Source organism: Dendrobium catenatum, unplaced genomic scaffold (genome assembly GCF_001605985.2).
Source record: "Dendrobium catenatum unplaced genomic scaffold, ASM160598v2 fragScaff_scaffold_231, whole genome shotgun sequence".
Classification (NCBI taxonomy): domain Eukaryota; kingdom Viridiplantae; phylum Streptophyta; class Magnoliopsida; order Asparagales; family Orchidaceae; genus Dendrobium; species Dendrobium catenatum.
This window is the reverse complement of record NW_021318693.1, coordinates 6,350,222-6,367,901: the sequence shown is the minus strand read 5'-3', so window position 1 is coordinate 6,367,901 and position 17,680 is coordinate 6,350,222. Positions and strand designations below refer to the sequence as shown.

Sequence of the window (17,680 nt, the reverse complement as noted above, 5' to 3'; positions counted from 1 at the left end):
CTTCAAAGCTTTACCTCACCTAGTATTCTTCAATTATGGAAGCTTTTCAATCTATCCCTCTCGCATTCCCACTCTCATTCCTTCTCTCTCTCTCTCTCTCTCTCTCTCTCTCTCTCTCTCTCATCCCTTCAATCTCACGCCACCCCCTTTCTCTCTCCCTCCCAATCTCTCTCTCTCTCTCCCCTTCAATCTCACTCACTCTCTCTCTCTCTCTATCTATCTATCTATCTCCCTCCTCTCTCTCTTTCTCTCTCTCTTATATATATATAATATTATATATATCACTATCTCTCTCTCTCTCCTTCTCTCACTCTCTTTCTCTCTCTCTCCCTATCTCACACTCTCTCTCTTTCTCCCTAAAAATATAACTTAAAAAGGGTAATATCTCATTCATCAATATCATGAAGGTTGTTTATGCATTATCAATTCCAAATGACATCACATGTCATTCAAACAATCCTTGCTTCATTTTTAAGACAATCTTCTAAGCATCTTCATCTCTAATTGAAACATAGTGGTAATCAACTTTCAAGTCTAGCCTATAAAAGTGATTGCCTAACTACAACTAGTGAATCAACTCCTTGATTTGTCCTTGATGGTAATATTTTTTTAGTTCCATGTAATCAATACATATTCCCTATATAATGCCCTTATTTGGAATGAGTACCATTGGTGATCCCCACGGTGAATTACTCATCTAGAACGCTCCCTACTCCAACAAGTTTGCCGTATAAAGATTAGTCATATCAAATTACTGTCGATAAATGAAATACATGCTGAAGCACCCACATTTAATGGCTAGTCCTTCCTTCATAACTATTTAAGGTGGTAAAACCTTCACCTCTTTAAAGTGATAGAGATCTCCTGCAAGAGCTGGTAAATCAAATTGCCAAGGGAAGTGTTAAGCACAGAGAAAACAAAAGTGATTCTTTATGATTCTAATGTCATCTCACATAAGAGAAGTAATAAAAACTTTGATTGGCATTAATCATATTATTTAATTGGTTGAGGGAAACAAGGTCAGCATATAAGAGAGGAAGGATGTAATCTTACTAATCTAAATTATTGTCGTAAAAAATAATGGATGGTTATGTGCTCCAAATGATATAGATTGTCAAAGATAACATGACACAAATCAAGAGGCATGACCTTACAATTGATTTTGTCCATTTATTATTCTGTGAATGAAAATTTGAAGGTACATTTTTGATATACCTTGTACTTCACTTTTTAAACTACGATATGGTCTCCAACTTCAATCCATCAACAGTGAACTCACTATTATACTGGTTATTCAACTCTTTTGTTTGCTAATTTATGTAGCTTCATCCTTTCAACGCATTTTGTGAATCACTTATTTAACACATCAATCCACAGCCCTTTTACATATACTATGCTCTTTTATTTTGTCATTCCACCAACTTTTTGCCTCAATTTTTATTTAAATGTCAAACTCAAATAGTTCGTATGTCCATGGCATTAGCATTGTGCGCATAAAAGCCTTTATTATTTTTTTGTCCTTGATTACATTTTCAACTCCTCACCTTGTACCTTTGCCCTTATCTCTTTGTATCTTGGCTAATGTTTTTACTTCTATGGGCATCGCCTTGGTACCAACTTCATCAATCAAGATGATTGGTAACAACCATAGTTCCCAATGAGAGGTGCAATCATCCTTAAGATAAATTTCATCAAGGCTGAGGTTTCTTCTAACACTATGTTAAGAGAAATCCCTAATTTGAAATTTGATCTCCACTGGAGCTACAAGCAATTCAACAACTAATGCTCACACCACCAATAAATATATGATAAAAAGAACTAGCAAATTCAGCCAAAAAAGAAACGTTGCATAAAACCAAACACAAATTAATGGAGGTCATCAGCATTTAAAAAAGGAGAATAATTTAGATTTGAAATATTTAATTGGAACTTTTACTTCGAAAGTAATAAAAAGCCTGAATGAGTACATCAAAGCCAAAATAGACCACAAAATAACTAAAAAAAATCTTCTCATTAGCATGAAATTTGTTAAGAATAGTTACATATAAACAAATTTAAATTGGAAGCTAGAAAACAAAACCTTCAATTTAAATGTCACTAAATTTGGTTAACATAAAATATTTTGTTGTATTCTATATAAATACTAGTCAATTCAATTTTGAAATGAACTTAATGCAATGGTAACTAATCTACAAGTCTTTCCCTACTCCTGCTAAGAGGGATTTTTAAATTTTCTTTAAGGAATTTATCCAAAAATAGTGATTGAATTTTGAAAAATTTGATGGGCCAGAATTATGAATTCCTTTTGCATTCAATCCTATTGAGTGATAAAAAGTGCTAACATTAAGTTATGTATGTCTATTTTCTTTCTAATTCTATTCCCTCTGACATGCCTCTCCTTTTCCTATTCTATTCACTTCAATTCGATCTCAACTTATAAGTGCATCTTCTTTTTTTCATTGCATATATACTATATAATCAAATCACCAAAATTTAATTTCTCTAAACTTGTCTTCAATGAGATGCCATATTTTTTTGATAGTTTGAGCATGTATTAGAATAATTCACCAGTAAGTTGAATATTCATTGTCTTCTACATCAATGTAACATTCTATGAAGTTTTCACTTTAAAGAAAATGAAGGGTGGAAAAGCTATTGGACCTAATGATATTCCAATTGAGGTGTTGAAATGCTTAGGAGATGAAGGAATTTTTTAGCCTACTAAACTTTTTAATACTATTTTGAAGACTAAAAAGATGCCAAATAAGTGGAGAATGATTGTACTAATTCCTATTTTTAAGAGTAAAGGTGATGCATTAGATTGTGCGAATTATAGAGGAATTAAGTTATTGTGTCATGCTTTAAAACTATGGGAGCGAGTTATGGAGCATAGGTTGTGGTGTGATACTAATGTTTCTCAAAATCAATTTGGATTTATGTCGGGTATGTCGACTATGGAAACCATACATTTATTAAGAGGTTTAATGGAGAAATATAGAGAAAATAAGGAGGATCTACATATGATATTCATTGATTTAGAAAAAGCATATGATAAAGTTCCAAGAGAAGTACTATAGAGAATTTTTGAAAAAAAAGGAGTTAATAATGCTTATATTCAAATCATTAAAGATATATATGCAGGAGCTATTACTTGTGTTCAAACACAAGGTGGTTTGACCAAGTATTTCCTTATTTCGGTTGGGTTACATCAAGGATCAGCCTTAAGCCCATATCTTTTTGCTTTAGTCATGGATGTTCTCACTAGACATTTGTAAGAGGATGTACCTTAGTGTATGCTTTTTGCTGATGATATTGTTCTTGTTGATAAGACTCAAGAGGGAGTTGAAGGTAAACTTGAATTATGGAGTATAATTTTAGTAGTAATAGACCTAGTGAGGGGATTGTGACTATGGACGATCAAGTCATTGATATGAGTACACATTTTAGATATCTTGTATCTATTATTCAAAGTGATGGTCAAATATATGGGGATATTATATTATCAGTAGAATTCAAGTTGGTTGGTTGAAGTGGAGGAATGCATCGGGCTTATTATGTTATAAAAAAGTACCCTCAAACTTAAGGGAAAATTCTATAAGATGGTGGTGAAAATTCTATAAGATGGTGGTGAGGCCTGTAATGCTTTATGGTGCCGAATGTTGACCACTAAAAGAGAAGCATAATACTAAGTTAAGTGTGGCAGAGATGAGGATGCCCAGGTGGATGAGTAGCTTTACCCTTAGATATAGGATACGAATTGAGCATATACATGAAAAGTTTGGAGTAGCTCCAGTAGAAGATAAGATTATAGAGAGTCACCTAAGATGGTTTGGTCACATAAAATGACGGCCTTCCAATGACTCAGTTAGGAAAGTAGAGTTATTAGATTTGACTTATGGTAAGAAAGGTAGAGACAAACATAAAAAGACTTGGTTAGAAAATATTAGGAATGACCTTTCTTTATTAGATTTAAATGAGAATTTGAGTTTTAATAGGACACAATGGAGAAAAAGGATTCTTGTAGCTGACCCCATGTAGTGGGATAAAGGCTTGATGTTGTTGTTGTTGTTTGTTGTATCTTTCTATTATCCCACAATGAAAGACCTACTTGTCAGGTTCACATTATTAGGAATAAACAACAAAAGTTTTAGTCTAGTATAAGCAAACAAAAGTTGTTGAAGGCTACAAATACTTGGATTTCATGCTCGCTAAACATTTCAATCCATTCTTTCTCCTAAAGTTGCTGAAATCCATGCAAAAATGTGAAATTTGATGTTGAATCTACAAATAAAAAAAAGCTAAAGTTATAGCATATCTGAGAATAAGTTGACCTAGTAAAATAATTAGAATTTTTTTTAAATAGACCTGATAATCTAATTGATGATTAGCTATGAGATGAATGTATGTGATAACATTTTTCTTTGTAACATGAATATCTTTTCCTCCAGGGAGTAACTCTTCTTCTTTTTGTTCCCCATATTCGTTATTTATAATAACAAAATAAAGTTCCAACTCAGAAACATCGCCTTGATAATGCTGCAAATATAACGAATTTGAAAGCATGCATATAAATGACATCATATAAGCACAATGAAAGTATGATGCACAAGAACAGACAATTTAATCGGCAATAACAAATTATAGAGGAATCAACAAGCCACAGCATATGTATCCATATTGATATTGCATAACATAGTATCCCTATGATTATTTGGTTCATTTCACAGTGCAATAAATCTTGATATAAACTCCGTCGCTTTTAAGTATATAACTAAAGTAGGCGACAATTGTAACATAGAAAATAGCATCTTAAACTACTGCACATGCCAACATCACTATTATCATTCTAGGATGAGTATCCATGCATGCGTTAACCTTATAAGTACATCAATATGCATAAACATTAACCGCTGACCATTTGCTGAAACGAACAACTTTAAATCTCCATGTCCATCTTACTTGCTATGAAGAAAGGTATAAGATAATTTACTTACCACCTAATACAATATTTCAATCCCTTAATTTATTCTCCAGGTTTCACCATTAAATTTTGTCTCCCTCTACTATTTTTATCCAAGACATCAAGAACTAGTCAATCTTAACTGGGAAACACAATGGATATTGAAATGAGGACTCAAGCATATAGCCGTGATTCAATTTTCTTAACTATTAGTGACAAACCAAACTCTCAATGGTTGGTTTTCATGATTGAGCTTTATTATGAAACACTATCAACTGATACAAAGCCCTACTAATGGAAAAAAGGACACCAATAGATTCATGGCATTGACTATTTTAAGGCCTTTATTATGGTGGATCCACCAAAATTTATTCACCTCCTTTTATTTGTGACCATTAATAAAGGGAGAGCTTTAAGCCAAATGAATGTGAGCAATGTTTTCTTAATGGTGAACTTTTCAAAAATATATATGGAGTAACCTTCTAGGAATGTTGCTTAAGGGGTTAAAAATTTTATAACTTTTAAACAGTCACATATGAATTAAAACAAAGTCTTCTTACATGGTTCAATAAGCTTTATAAGGTCATTGTTATTGGACAACTTTCTGGCTTTTCCCTTCTCCTTTATCTATTTATGCTTGCACACAATATTTGCATTTACTCGCTCTTTGATCGTGATTCCCTTGTTCGCTCATGCGCTCAATGTTTGCACTTCTCTGGCAGTATGCTTTCCTTTCAGGGCATTGACACATGCCTTATCTAGCCTCAACACTTAAGGAAGAGCCCTTGTTACTTTAGCCTGGCTCATTGTTTGTCAATTCTTTCTCTACATATTATGGCCAACATGATGCCACCTGGATACCACAAGATGCAAATCTTTCCAAGGTATCCATTCCATTTATTTTGTCGACTATGCTTCCCTTATCACCACTCTCGCTTATAGGATCTCAAACACTATGATATCTTCCTCAGCGCCCCATGTTAAGAGAGCTGCTATTTGCATGTTTTGCATTCTTATAACTTGTATAATTTTGAAGATTTCAAATATTATTGTTTTATGTGAAGTTATCTCCTAATGCTTTTTGGAAGAGTTATTTTTGCTCTTGTGTGTACTAACATTTTAAGATAATCAAACTCCAGACTACAAAGACTTCAAATCAAATTCAGCATGAGATACTGTGTGTATTTAAAACTTGTATTTTTCTTTGAATTAAGTTTGAGAGAGGGTGATTATAATTAAGTGAATACACACACACACTTTAGGAGATCTTAAAAAAATTGTACTGATCGTACGAGACGAACATAGTTCATACGGGACGATCAGATCAGTTATCTCTTCGTAAGAGGAATGGAACGAATAGGAATTGAAGAAAATTTTTCTAAGTCCTGATCGTCCAGGACAAAGTGTATTCATCCTAGGACGAAATATTCTCTAGAAAATTTTCGTTCAGACGAAGTGTATTCGTTGCAGGACGAGTTGCTCTCTAGAATATTTTTGTCTAAGATGAAGTGTATTCATCCCGGGATGAGTTGCTCTCTAGAAAAATTCCATCCGGAAGAACCCATATTCGTCCCAGGATGTAGTGAACCGACTTTGAAATTTTAGTGACGTTCTACAATTTTTGGGAACTGACTTAAGGAATAACGGTTTTACTGGATGAACCTAGTTTGTACGGGATGATGTGTGTGTACGAAGTCATTTCGTACACATATATATTAGGTTCGTTTCCAATGCATTTAAGTAAAATCATCCAAGACGATCCACAATCGTACGGGACGACCCAATGCATATTGACTTGAAAATTTGAAGTTTTTGGATGGTTATTTGTGGCTTTCCTATAAATAGTCCAAACTAAATTGCCACATAATCTTTTTTCCTACTGATCTTCATTCCTATTGAAAGAAGAGTCAAGGAGAGAGTGTGAGAGAGTATTTGAAGTAGATTTCTTGCCATTGGAGCGTGAAGGTTTCACTTGGGTACTCAAAGGTAAGAGTCTTTACTCTTGGTTTGTGATTACTTCACTATTTTCTCTCTTCATTCTAGATTTCTTGTGATGAAAATCTGTCAAGGAGATCCGGTTCTCTGTCGACACTTGAAGAATGTGAACAACCGAGGGTTCTCTACCCACACTTGGAGAGTGTGAAAGGTGAAGGGTTCTCTGCCCATACTAGGAGAGTGTGAAAGGACGGAGGGTTCTTTGCCCATACTGAGAGAGTGTGAAAGGATGAAGGGTTCTCTGCCCACACTAGGAGAGTGTGAAAGGATGGAGGGTTCTCTACCCACATGAGGAGAGTGTGAAAGGATGAAGGGTTCTATTCCCACACTAGGAGAGTGTGAAAGGACGAAGAGTTCTCTGTCCAAACTAGGAGAGTGTAAAAGTATGACTGTTCTCTGCCCATACTAGGAGAGTGTGAAAGGATGAAGGGTTCTCTACCCACAATAGGAGAGTGTGAAAGGATGGAGGGTTCTCTTCCCACACTAGGAGAGTGTGAAAGGATAAAGGGTTCTCTGCCCACATTAGGAGAGTGTGAAAAGACGAAGGGTTCTCTGCCCAAACAAGGAGAGTGTAAAAGGACGACGGTTCTCTACCAACACTGGAGATAGTGTAAAAGGACGATGGCACTCGACCGTACCGGGTAGTGGTGGAAAGAGAGTTTGTAAAGTCTTCTCCGCCTTGCTGTGGATGCAAAAGGAGAGTCACTAGTGGTATTAGTGCAATACTCAGAGGGTGCCTCCGGGGAGTGGATGTAGGTCTGGTTTTGACCGAACCACTATAAATCTCATGTTTTTATTTTTTTTCGCTTCTTTTTATTTTTGTGTTTTTAGTTTTAAAACTATGGTTGAAAAATATTTTTTAGAAAAATTCACTAAAGTTTTATTTTCGTTTCCTAATTTAAAAAGAGGGTTAATTTTTTTTAATTACCAATTCACCCCCCCTCTTGGTTAGCCGTGGGACATAAGCTTAGGTTTAACAGCCTAATTCATAGTGAACGAGTTTCAATAAGTGGTATCAGAGCTTTGTTTCAAAATTAAAAGTTTAGACTACTTTTTGATTAACGTAGATGGCTACATTTGGAAATCGAAATACACCTGAGGGTTACTCTATAACTAGACCTCCACTGTTCGACAATGTACCTTTTAATTTTTGGAAAACACGCATGTCTACATTTTTACAGTCACTTCATTATCGTATGTGAATCTTAGTTCAGGAAGGGTATACAAAACCAACTAGACTAATTGACGGAGTTAGAGTTGAAACACCTTTTGTAGACTGGACAGCAGAAGAATGTGACTTAGCACAATTAAATGCCAAATACTTGAATAGTTTCTTTTGTTCTTTAAAATCAGAAGACTACATATGGGTTTGTACTTGCAAAAGTGGAAAGGACATATGGGATAGACTTCGTATAACTTATGAGGGGACTAATGAGGTTAAGCAATCTTGACTTAATATCTTGTTGCATGATTATGAACTGTTTAACATGAAACTAAATGAATCCATTTCTGATATATGCATAAGATTCACACAAATAGTCACCTCTTTACATGCACTAGGTAGGGAACTAACGAATGCTGAAATAGTTAATAAGATGCTTCATTGTTTTTCTACTGCTTATGATGCTAAAATTACTACAATTACAGAGTCTAAAGATCTAAATATTATTCTATTTATATTCTTCTTGGTTTGCTAATTGCTTACGAGCAAGGAGTTAGCCAAAGAAAGATTGATGCAGGTGAACCATGAAGGGAGAAGAACATAATACTAAAAGTGGAAGAGTCGTAGAGTGAACACTCACAACCTAAGGAAGAAGACGACATCGCATTGATGACTAGAGAATTCAGAAGCTTTCTAAAGAGGAAGCAGAAGAGACGCTAGCATTGGAATAGAGGTAAATTTAATAGAAATGCCAAGGTTTCAAATGATGTGATTTGCTATGAGTGCAGGAAACCTGGTCATATCAAGACTGACTTCCCAAAACTCAAAGCCACTCCTAGCAAGGAGATGGTAGAGGAGAAACCAATTATAAAGAAGGGAAAAAAGTAGTTTCAAAGAGCTTTCTGGGAGGACCCAGCTTCAGATTCATCAGAGACTAAGAAGGAAGAGGAAGTCACTAATCTGTGCTTAATAGCTGATAGTCTTGATCAGTTAGATCAAGAAGAGGTATGTGACTTAATCTATGATGAATTTTTTAAAGTTTCTGATCACATGCATGATGCATATAGGAAAATAAAGAAAATGCATTTTAGTTTAAGTTTAGAGTTTGAAGAATTACAAAAGGAACATGAAATCATTAGGAAAGATCATGATTTAATTGAAGACAACCACATGAAATTACTTGATGAGTTTAATGACTTGAATAAAAAACATGAAAATTTAAAATCATCCTATGTTGAACTTGAAAAAGATTTTAAAAATTTTAAGGATGAATTGGAGAACAAAATTTATAGATCAAATTATACAAGTAAAAATTTGGAAGATATGAATTCATTTTACAAATTAACGATAAAATCTCTCGAGGATAATAGGATACTCCCTAAACTTGAAGATTTTACTAATCATATTCTATATCCTAAATTTATGCAATCCCTAAATAGACTGATGAATTGTAGAAGACTTAGAAATCCATTTTCAAAAGTCAAATGTAATAATTGTGGATTGTTTGGACATATAGCTCACACCTGTACTTTGAAGATAAAAACTTATTTGGTGTGGAGACCTAAGATGCATAAACTTAGACATATCATCCATGCATCTGAATATAAATTGCTAAAAGGAGAACCCAAACTTGTTTGGGTTTCTAGGTCTAATATTTAATAATTTTGTAGGATCGCTCTCACACAAGACCTCGTGAGAGCATATGGTACCTGGACAGCGGATGCTCAAAGCATATGACTGGAGATATTGCACAATTCATATCGCTGGAAGTCAGAAGTGGAGGCAATGTTACACTTGGAGATAACACCACAAGGAAGGTGGTTGGATCATGTATGATTGAAAATCTTAATAAATTTTATATTGAGAATGTGTTATTAGTAGAAGGCTTAAAGTATAACCTGTTAAGTATAAGCCAGCTATGTGATAAAGGATATTGTATGAAATTTTTTCCTACTAGCTACATATTAAGCCTAAACGGTGAAGATGTTTTGAATGAAAAAAGGGTAAATAATGTTTATATGCTAGACTTGAATTATATTCAATCTCCAACTATTTTTTGTTTGAAAATTGTATCTAATGAGTCATGGCTTTGGCATAGGAGACTTTATCATTCTAGCATGAAAAACCTTAGGAGGATTACCTAAAAGAACTTAGTGAGAGGTATACCAAAACTAAACTTTACTCAGGACCCCCTTTGTGATGCATGTCAATTAGGAAATCAAGTGAAGTCCTCTTTTCAGTCTAATAAAGATCTTAGAACTAGTAAACCATTGGAGATTTTGCATATGGAACTTTTTGGATAAGTTGGAACTGTGAGTCTTGGAGGGAAGGTATACGGATTTGTGATTATGGATAATTACTCAAGATTCACATGTGTTAGATTTCTATTTCATAAGAGTGAATTATTTGAGGAATTTAGAAATTTTTTGACTTAGATTTAAGGAAAACTTGGGTGTGAAATTATTTCTATACAAAGTGATCATGGAGGAGAATTTGAAAATGAGAGATTTGAGGAATTTTATAAGGAGAAAAGAATTAATCACAACTTTTTGCACCTAGAACCCCTCAGTAGAATGGAGTAGTCAAAAGGAAAAACAAAATATTAATAGAAGCCGCCCGAGCAATGTTGGCAGAATACTCACTTCCTAAATATTTTTGAGCTGAGGCAGTTAGCACTACATGTTATGTTCTGAATAGGGTGAATGTGATATCTAAATTAAATAAAATACCATATGAGTTGCTAAAAGTAAGAACACCTAATTTATCTCATTTGCATGTTTTTGGGTGCAATGTGTTCATTCATAATAATGGAAAATCTACCTTAGAAAAATTTGATCCAAAATCAAATGAAGAAATTTTTGTTGGATACTCAAGTGTTGGAAAATCTTATAGAGTATTCAATAGAAGAACCTTGGTAATTGAGGAGACCACACATGTTGTATTTGATGAATCTGGAATTTTGGAAGAGCCAAATGATATAGAATATGAGATTGAGATTAACTCCCAAAAGATTGATAAAATGAATTTAGAAGAAAATGTGGAAGAAAATTTGAAGATAGAAAACCCTCTGCCTAGAGATTTGAGATTTTTTAAAGACTACCCAAGGGAATTAATTATATGTAAACCTAGTGAGAGTGTAAGGACTAGGCATGGATTAAACAAAGAAGTCAATCATTCAGCCTTTATTTTAACTATATAACCCACAAATATTAATCAAGCACTGTCGGATGAATTTTGGATTTTGGCCATGCAAGAAGAGTTGAATCAATTTGTAAAAAATAAAGTTTGGGAATTAACTACAAGGCCAAAGGATCAAAGTGTAGTTGGAACTAAGTAGATATTTAAAAATAAAATGAATGACTTAGGAGTTGTCATTAGAAATAAGGCTAGATTAGTTGTTAAGGGGTATAATTAGATTGAAGGGATTGATTTTGAGAAGACTTTTGCCCCAGTAGCTAGACTTGAAGCAATTAGGGTTTTGCTAGCTTTTGCCTATTTTAGAGGATTCAAATTGTATCAAATGGATATAAAAAGTGCCTTTTAAAATGAGGTAATTCAAGAAGGTGTTTTTATAGAACAACCACCAGGTTTTGAAAATTCTAAATACCTAAACCATATTTTCAAGTTAAAAAAGGTATTATATGGATTGAAACAGGCACCTGGGGCTTGGTGTGAGAGGTTGAGCACCTTCTTACTTGAAAGATCTTTTAAAAAAGAAAGTTAGGATACAACTCTCTTTTTAAAGAAATGTGAAAATGATATACTCATTGTTCAAATTTATGTGGATGATATCATTTTTGGATTTCAAATAAAAATCTTTGTGATGATTTTTTTAAAATAATTAGTGAATTTGAGATGAGTCTAATGGGAGATTTAAGTTACTTTCTAGGATTTAGCATTAAGCAAATTGAGGAAGGTACATTTCTTAGTTAGCAAAGTATGTTATGGACACCCTCAAAAAATATAAAATGGATAATGCTAAACCTATTAGTACACCAATGAGTTTCTCAGTTCAGTTGGATAAGGACCCTAAAGGAAAATTTGTTGATCAAAAGAAATTTAGAGGGATAATTTGATCTTTACTTTACTTGACTGCTAGCCGACCCGATATCATGTTTAGTGTTTGTTGATGTGCTAGATTTCAATTAGATCCAAAAGAATCACATTTGACAGTAGTGAAAAGGATTTTAAGATATCTGTTACGAACTCAGAACTAAGGAATTTGGTTTCTTAAGTTTAGCTCTTCATTTAAAATAATTGGTTAGTCAGATTCTGACTTTGCAGGTTAAAGGGTGGATAGAAAGAGCACTTCTGAAACATGTCAATTTATTGGAAATTCTCTAGTCTCTTGGTCCAGTAGAAAACAAAATTTAGTAGCTATATCTACTGCATAAGCTGAATACATTGCATTAGAAAGTTGTGTGGCACAAGTACTTTGGTTAAAAAAATAATTAATTGATTTAGGATTAACTATAGGCATTATTCCAATTTATTGTGATAAAACTAGTACTATTTGTATTTCTAAAAATCATATTCAACCTTGAAGAACCAAATATATAGACATAAGGCATCATTTCATAAGGGATCATGTATCCAAAGGAGAAATTGAACTCACTCATGTTTCTACTGAAAATCAACTTGCAGACATTTTTACAAAACCTTTAACCTTTGATACTTTCAGTCCTTTAAGAATAAGGCTTGGTGTGATTGATTTGAATGCTTAATTAAAAATGTTTTTGCAACATTGATGTTTGTTTTTCTAGTTAATATTTTTGTGTGTTTTTGTGTTTGTAAACTTGTTTGTGTGATTTTCTTTATTTTGTAATTGTGTTCTTTGTTTTTTAGTGAGTTTCTTTTTTGGTGTGTTTGTGTTTTAGTTTTAATTGAGTGCATGATTTTAAATTTTTTAGTGTCCATCATCCGGGATGAATTTTTTTCGTATGGGATGATTTGTGTAGTGTTTCTAACTATCGGATTTTGAACAGTTTGCTTGCAATTTTCAGTTTTTAATTGTCACTTCGCTTGTACGATCGTAACAATCATCCGGGATGAGATGTTTTTCAAGCGACGGGACAAATGAATAAAGCAGTTGAATGGATAAGGTAGTTTTTAATACTAACTTCGTACGTACGAACCTTTGGTTCGTCCGGACAAACACGTGTAGGTTTGATGTAGGGGACGAATTAATCTGCCTTTAAAATGATCAGAAGTACTGATCATCCCAGGATGAACACGTATTCGTCTGTACGATCAGTCTGGTCAAAAGTCTGTACGAAAGGATGCTTCGTAAGTTGTGTTGATTGCGAAAACCATTTCAATTTGACACATTGGTTCATCCATATGATTTTTTTTTTTCATATGGGACGAATCAAAAAGTTCGTACGAGATAAACTTTTTTCGTCTGGTATGAACATGTCATTTTGAATAAATAAAAGGGCTTTTGAACTCATCAGTGACACTCTAAACTTCACTTTCAATCTCTTTCGTACTTTAGATCTTTTTTCAAATGACAAGTTCAAGTAAGAGACAAAAGGTTTTGGCTAAGAAACTACATAGAAATTCTTCTGAGAACTTCCTTTCCAAAGCAAAAGAGGAATCTTTTCCTAGATTTGTCTCATCAAAGATCACACCCTCCAGAATCTTAATCCAAGAATAACTTATCTTTCAGGTGATGAACTTATTTGCTTCAACACAGTTTGGTTTTATCCTTACACACATCTATCTATTAAAGAAACCTTTCACTACTTCCTCGCCAACATGTCCTTTAATTTTGACCATTCTATAATCCATTTTTTTGTCTTTAAACAAAAAGTTGAAATCACCAAGGCTGACTTAAGAGCCTTTTTGAATTTAAGGACAGAGGGAGCTAGAGCTCATCACTTGATCAACACTCATGATTATGAATGGTATGAAATTAATAATGTGATTAGAGCAAACAATTTAAACGAACATGTGGCTAAAGTATTTGGTCTAGTTTGTAATGCTCGTATCATCCAGCATGTTCTTAAAACTTCTAAAACTCCTAAAGCTGGTGATAGGATCAACATTACTCCTCTTCTTTTTAAGGTGACCTTCTTGATCATGACTAAAGAACCTATAGATGAAGCCCAACTTATCCTTGACTATCTTTATGGGCTGTCTAAAATTGGTCTTATAGAGCATAAGAGAAAGAAGAACATCGCCTTAGGACATCTTGTTACCTACATTATGTATAAGAAATACAATTTGGTTCATCCTGATCAAGAGTTTGAAGAACCGCTCTACTACAACGACGAATCATTTAGAGCAATCTTCAAAGAAGAACCAAGAAAAGCACATGTCATTAGTGATACTAAGGAAGAACATGAAGCTGCACCTACACCCACCAATGAACAAAATTATCAGGGTTTGGTTTAAAGATTTGATCGCTTAAAGGCTCATCTTGATCAACGTTTTGATCAAATTGAGACTCATCTTCAGCAGCATAAAGCACATTATCAGCATGACATGAGTTTTATGAGGGACCAGATGAATGATATCAGTACCAATGTGCTTATGATGAGTACTTACTTTAACATCTTTGGTGTTGTACCCCCTCCTCCTCCTCCAGATCAGGGTCCTTCTCAGTGATAGTTGTACTTGATTTTATGTTTTTTCTGTAGTTTGTGTGTTAGTTATTGTTTTAAGTAAGTTTGTTGTAATTTCTTTTCCTTAGATGTTTTATTTTTATATTGAGATATCCTGAGCTTAGATTATAATATCTTCATATTTATATCAATATATCTTCTTGTGTTTTGGCTTTAATGTTTTTGAAATGTGTGTTAGCCTTTATGATAATCATTAGATTTTTGATCTTAATAGTGCTATACTTTGAAATGCAAGTTCAAATTAAATTCATTAAAAAATCTATTTTTTTTTAATTTAAGTTTTGCTTATAACTTGATGTTATTAAGATTGTCAATTTCATGTCTCTTATTTAGAGTACATTAATGTCTAATATTATTATTGCAACTGTAATTTTTTTTTATTTTGTATTTCACTTTTCAATAAATATTTATGCACTTACAAAAATTTGAAATTTTTTATTAATGATTTTAGAAAGATTCAAATTATTCTTGAAAAATATACAAATATACAAAAATCAAAAGAAATGTGCAATGGTTCACAAGTTGAAAAAGTGGCACAAAATAAGCCCACAAGTAAAAAAATCCACAAAAATGTGCCACAAATATGAAAAAGATGTGCAAAGCGTCACATGTAGTAGTTATTACTTTCTATTATCTATTTAATCTCTTAATTCAAATTGATCTACTGTACATTTATATTTCATATTTAAATTTAAAATATACAAATTTTTTATTCATCCTTTTTGTAATGATTTTCTCTATCTTAGTGTCTAAATTGACTCATATTTTTGATATATTCTTTTTATTATCAATGTTATATCTCTTTTTAAATTCTATGAATTACTATAATTTACTTAATGTTTTAATTTTAATTGCATAACTTATTTCAATCACTTTCAAGATTGAATTATCAAATGATTTTCATAGGTCTACTTACATTTCAAGTCTTTTCTTCTTCACTTTTTGCTTTTGTCAAAAGGGGGGAGAAATTGTTTGCTTCATGTTATTGTTTGATTCATATTATATGTATGTTTGTTTTTGTTTTGTATTTTGTGTATGAGGTGTGTTTATTTTGTTTTTTGTTTGTTCAATGCCTCCTTATTTTTACGTGTTCATCAATTCAGGAGGAGTTTAGGAGATTCTTAGAATTTGAAATTATACAAACAATAATTGTTTTGCCATCATCAAAAAGGGGGAGAGTTTTAAGAGAGTTGCTATTTGCATGTTTTATATTCTTGCAACTTGTATAGTTTTGATGATTTCAAATATTATTATTTTATATGTAATTATCTCCTAACACTTTTTGGAAGAGTTATTTTTACTCTTGTGTGTACTAACATTTTAGGAAAATCAAGCTCTAGACTATAAAGTCTTCAAATTAAATTTAGCATGAGATACTGTGTGTATTTAAAACTTGTATTTTTCTTTGAAATAAGTTTGAGAGGAAGTGATTGTAATTGAGTGAATACACACACACACTTTAGGAGATCTTAAAAATTTTGAACTGATCGTACGGGATGAACATAGTTCGTATGGGACGATCAAGTCAGTTATCTCTTCATAAGAGCAATGGAACGAACAAGAATTGAAGAAAATTTTTCTAAGTCCTGATCGTCCAAGATGAAGTATATTCGTCCCAGGATGAAATATTCTCTAGAAAATGTTCATTCAGACGAAGTGTATTCATTCCAGGACGAGTTGCTCTCTGGAGTATTTTCATCTAGGATGAAGTGTATTCATCCCGGGACAAGTTGCTCTATGGAAAAATTTTTTCCGGACGAACCCATATTAGTCCCAGGATGAAGTGAACCGACTCTAAAATTTTAGTGACATTCTGCAGTTTTTGGGAACTGACTTATGGAATAACCGTTCGTACTGGACGAACCTAGTTCATACGGGATGATGTGTGTGTACGAAGTCATTTCGTACCCTTATATATTGGGTTCATTTCCAACGCATTTATTTAAAATCTTTTATGACGATCCATGATCGTACGGGACGATCCAATGCGTATTGACTTGAAAATTTGCATTTGGATGGTTTTTTGTGTCTTTCCTATAAATAGTCCAAACTAAACTGCCACTTAATCTTTTTTCCTATTGATCTTCATGCCTATTAAAAGAAGAGTCAAGAAGAGAGTGTGAGAGAGTGTTTGAAGGAGATTTCTTGCCATTGGAGCGTGAAGGTTTCACTTAGTACTCAAAGGTAAGAGTCTTTACTCTTGGTTTGTGATTACTTCACTCTTTTCTCTCTTCCTTCTAGATTTCTTGTGAAGAAGATCTGTCAAGAAGATCTGTTGCAAATCTATTTTCATGACTTTTGTTTTGATGATTGACAAACACTGTTGATTCTCTTGGACTGCTTGTTGCTTCTAACTTTTTAGGAATAAAAAATTGGACGAACAGATGAAGCCAGTTCAAGATTGCGTAGATCTAGGGTTGAGTCGGTTTGTACTTTATTTTTCTCTTCTTGAGTCTATTGGTAATGGTCAAAGAGACTGATGCTAAGTAGCCCTACACACACACACACTTGAGAGTCTTAGAATTTCTGTTTTTACTAATATCGGCCAGGATGATTTTTATATCGTCCAGGACGATCAGTCTTAAAACAAAAAGTCTAAATAAGAATTCTTAATTAAGGCAGCCGTCATTAATATATCGGCCTAGACGATACGTGTATTGGTCAGGATGATAAGCTCAAAATAGAAAGAAGTTGCCGCCATAGACAATTAAGATATACTGTATTTTTAAATTATCGGTCAGGATGATCATTGATCGGCCTGGACGATATTCACAAATTATGCCTTAATTGATCAGGAATTCAAGGGAGTAATTAAGGATGATTGATACGATCATATCGTCCTGGACGATCGCAGGATCGGCCAGGACGATCCAGTCAAAAACCTTAAGTTTCTGCAGGACGAAATATCGGCCAGCTCGTATCCAGGGCGATTCTCAG

At 33.4% G+C, this 17,680-nt stretch overlaps 1 pseudogene; it reads right to left on the bottom strand.

Annotated features, from left to right (window-relative positions):
- The window catches only part of LOC110107518, a 114,011-nt pseudogene that overhangs the window by 11,755 nt on the left and 84,576 nt on the right, over positions 1-17,680 (bottom strand).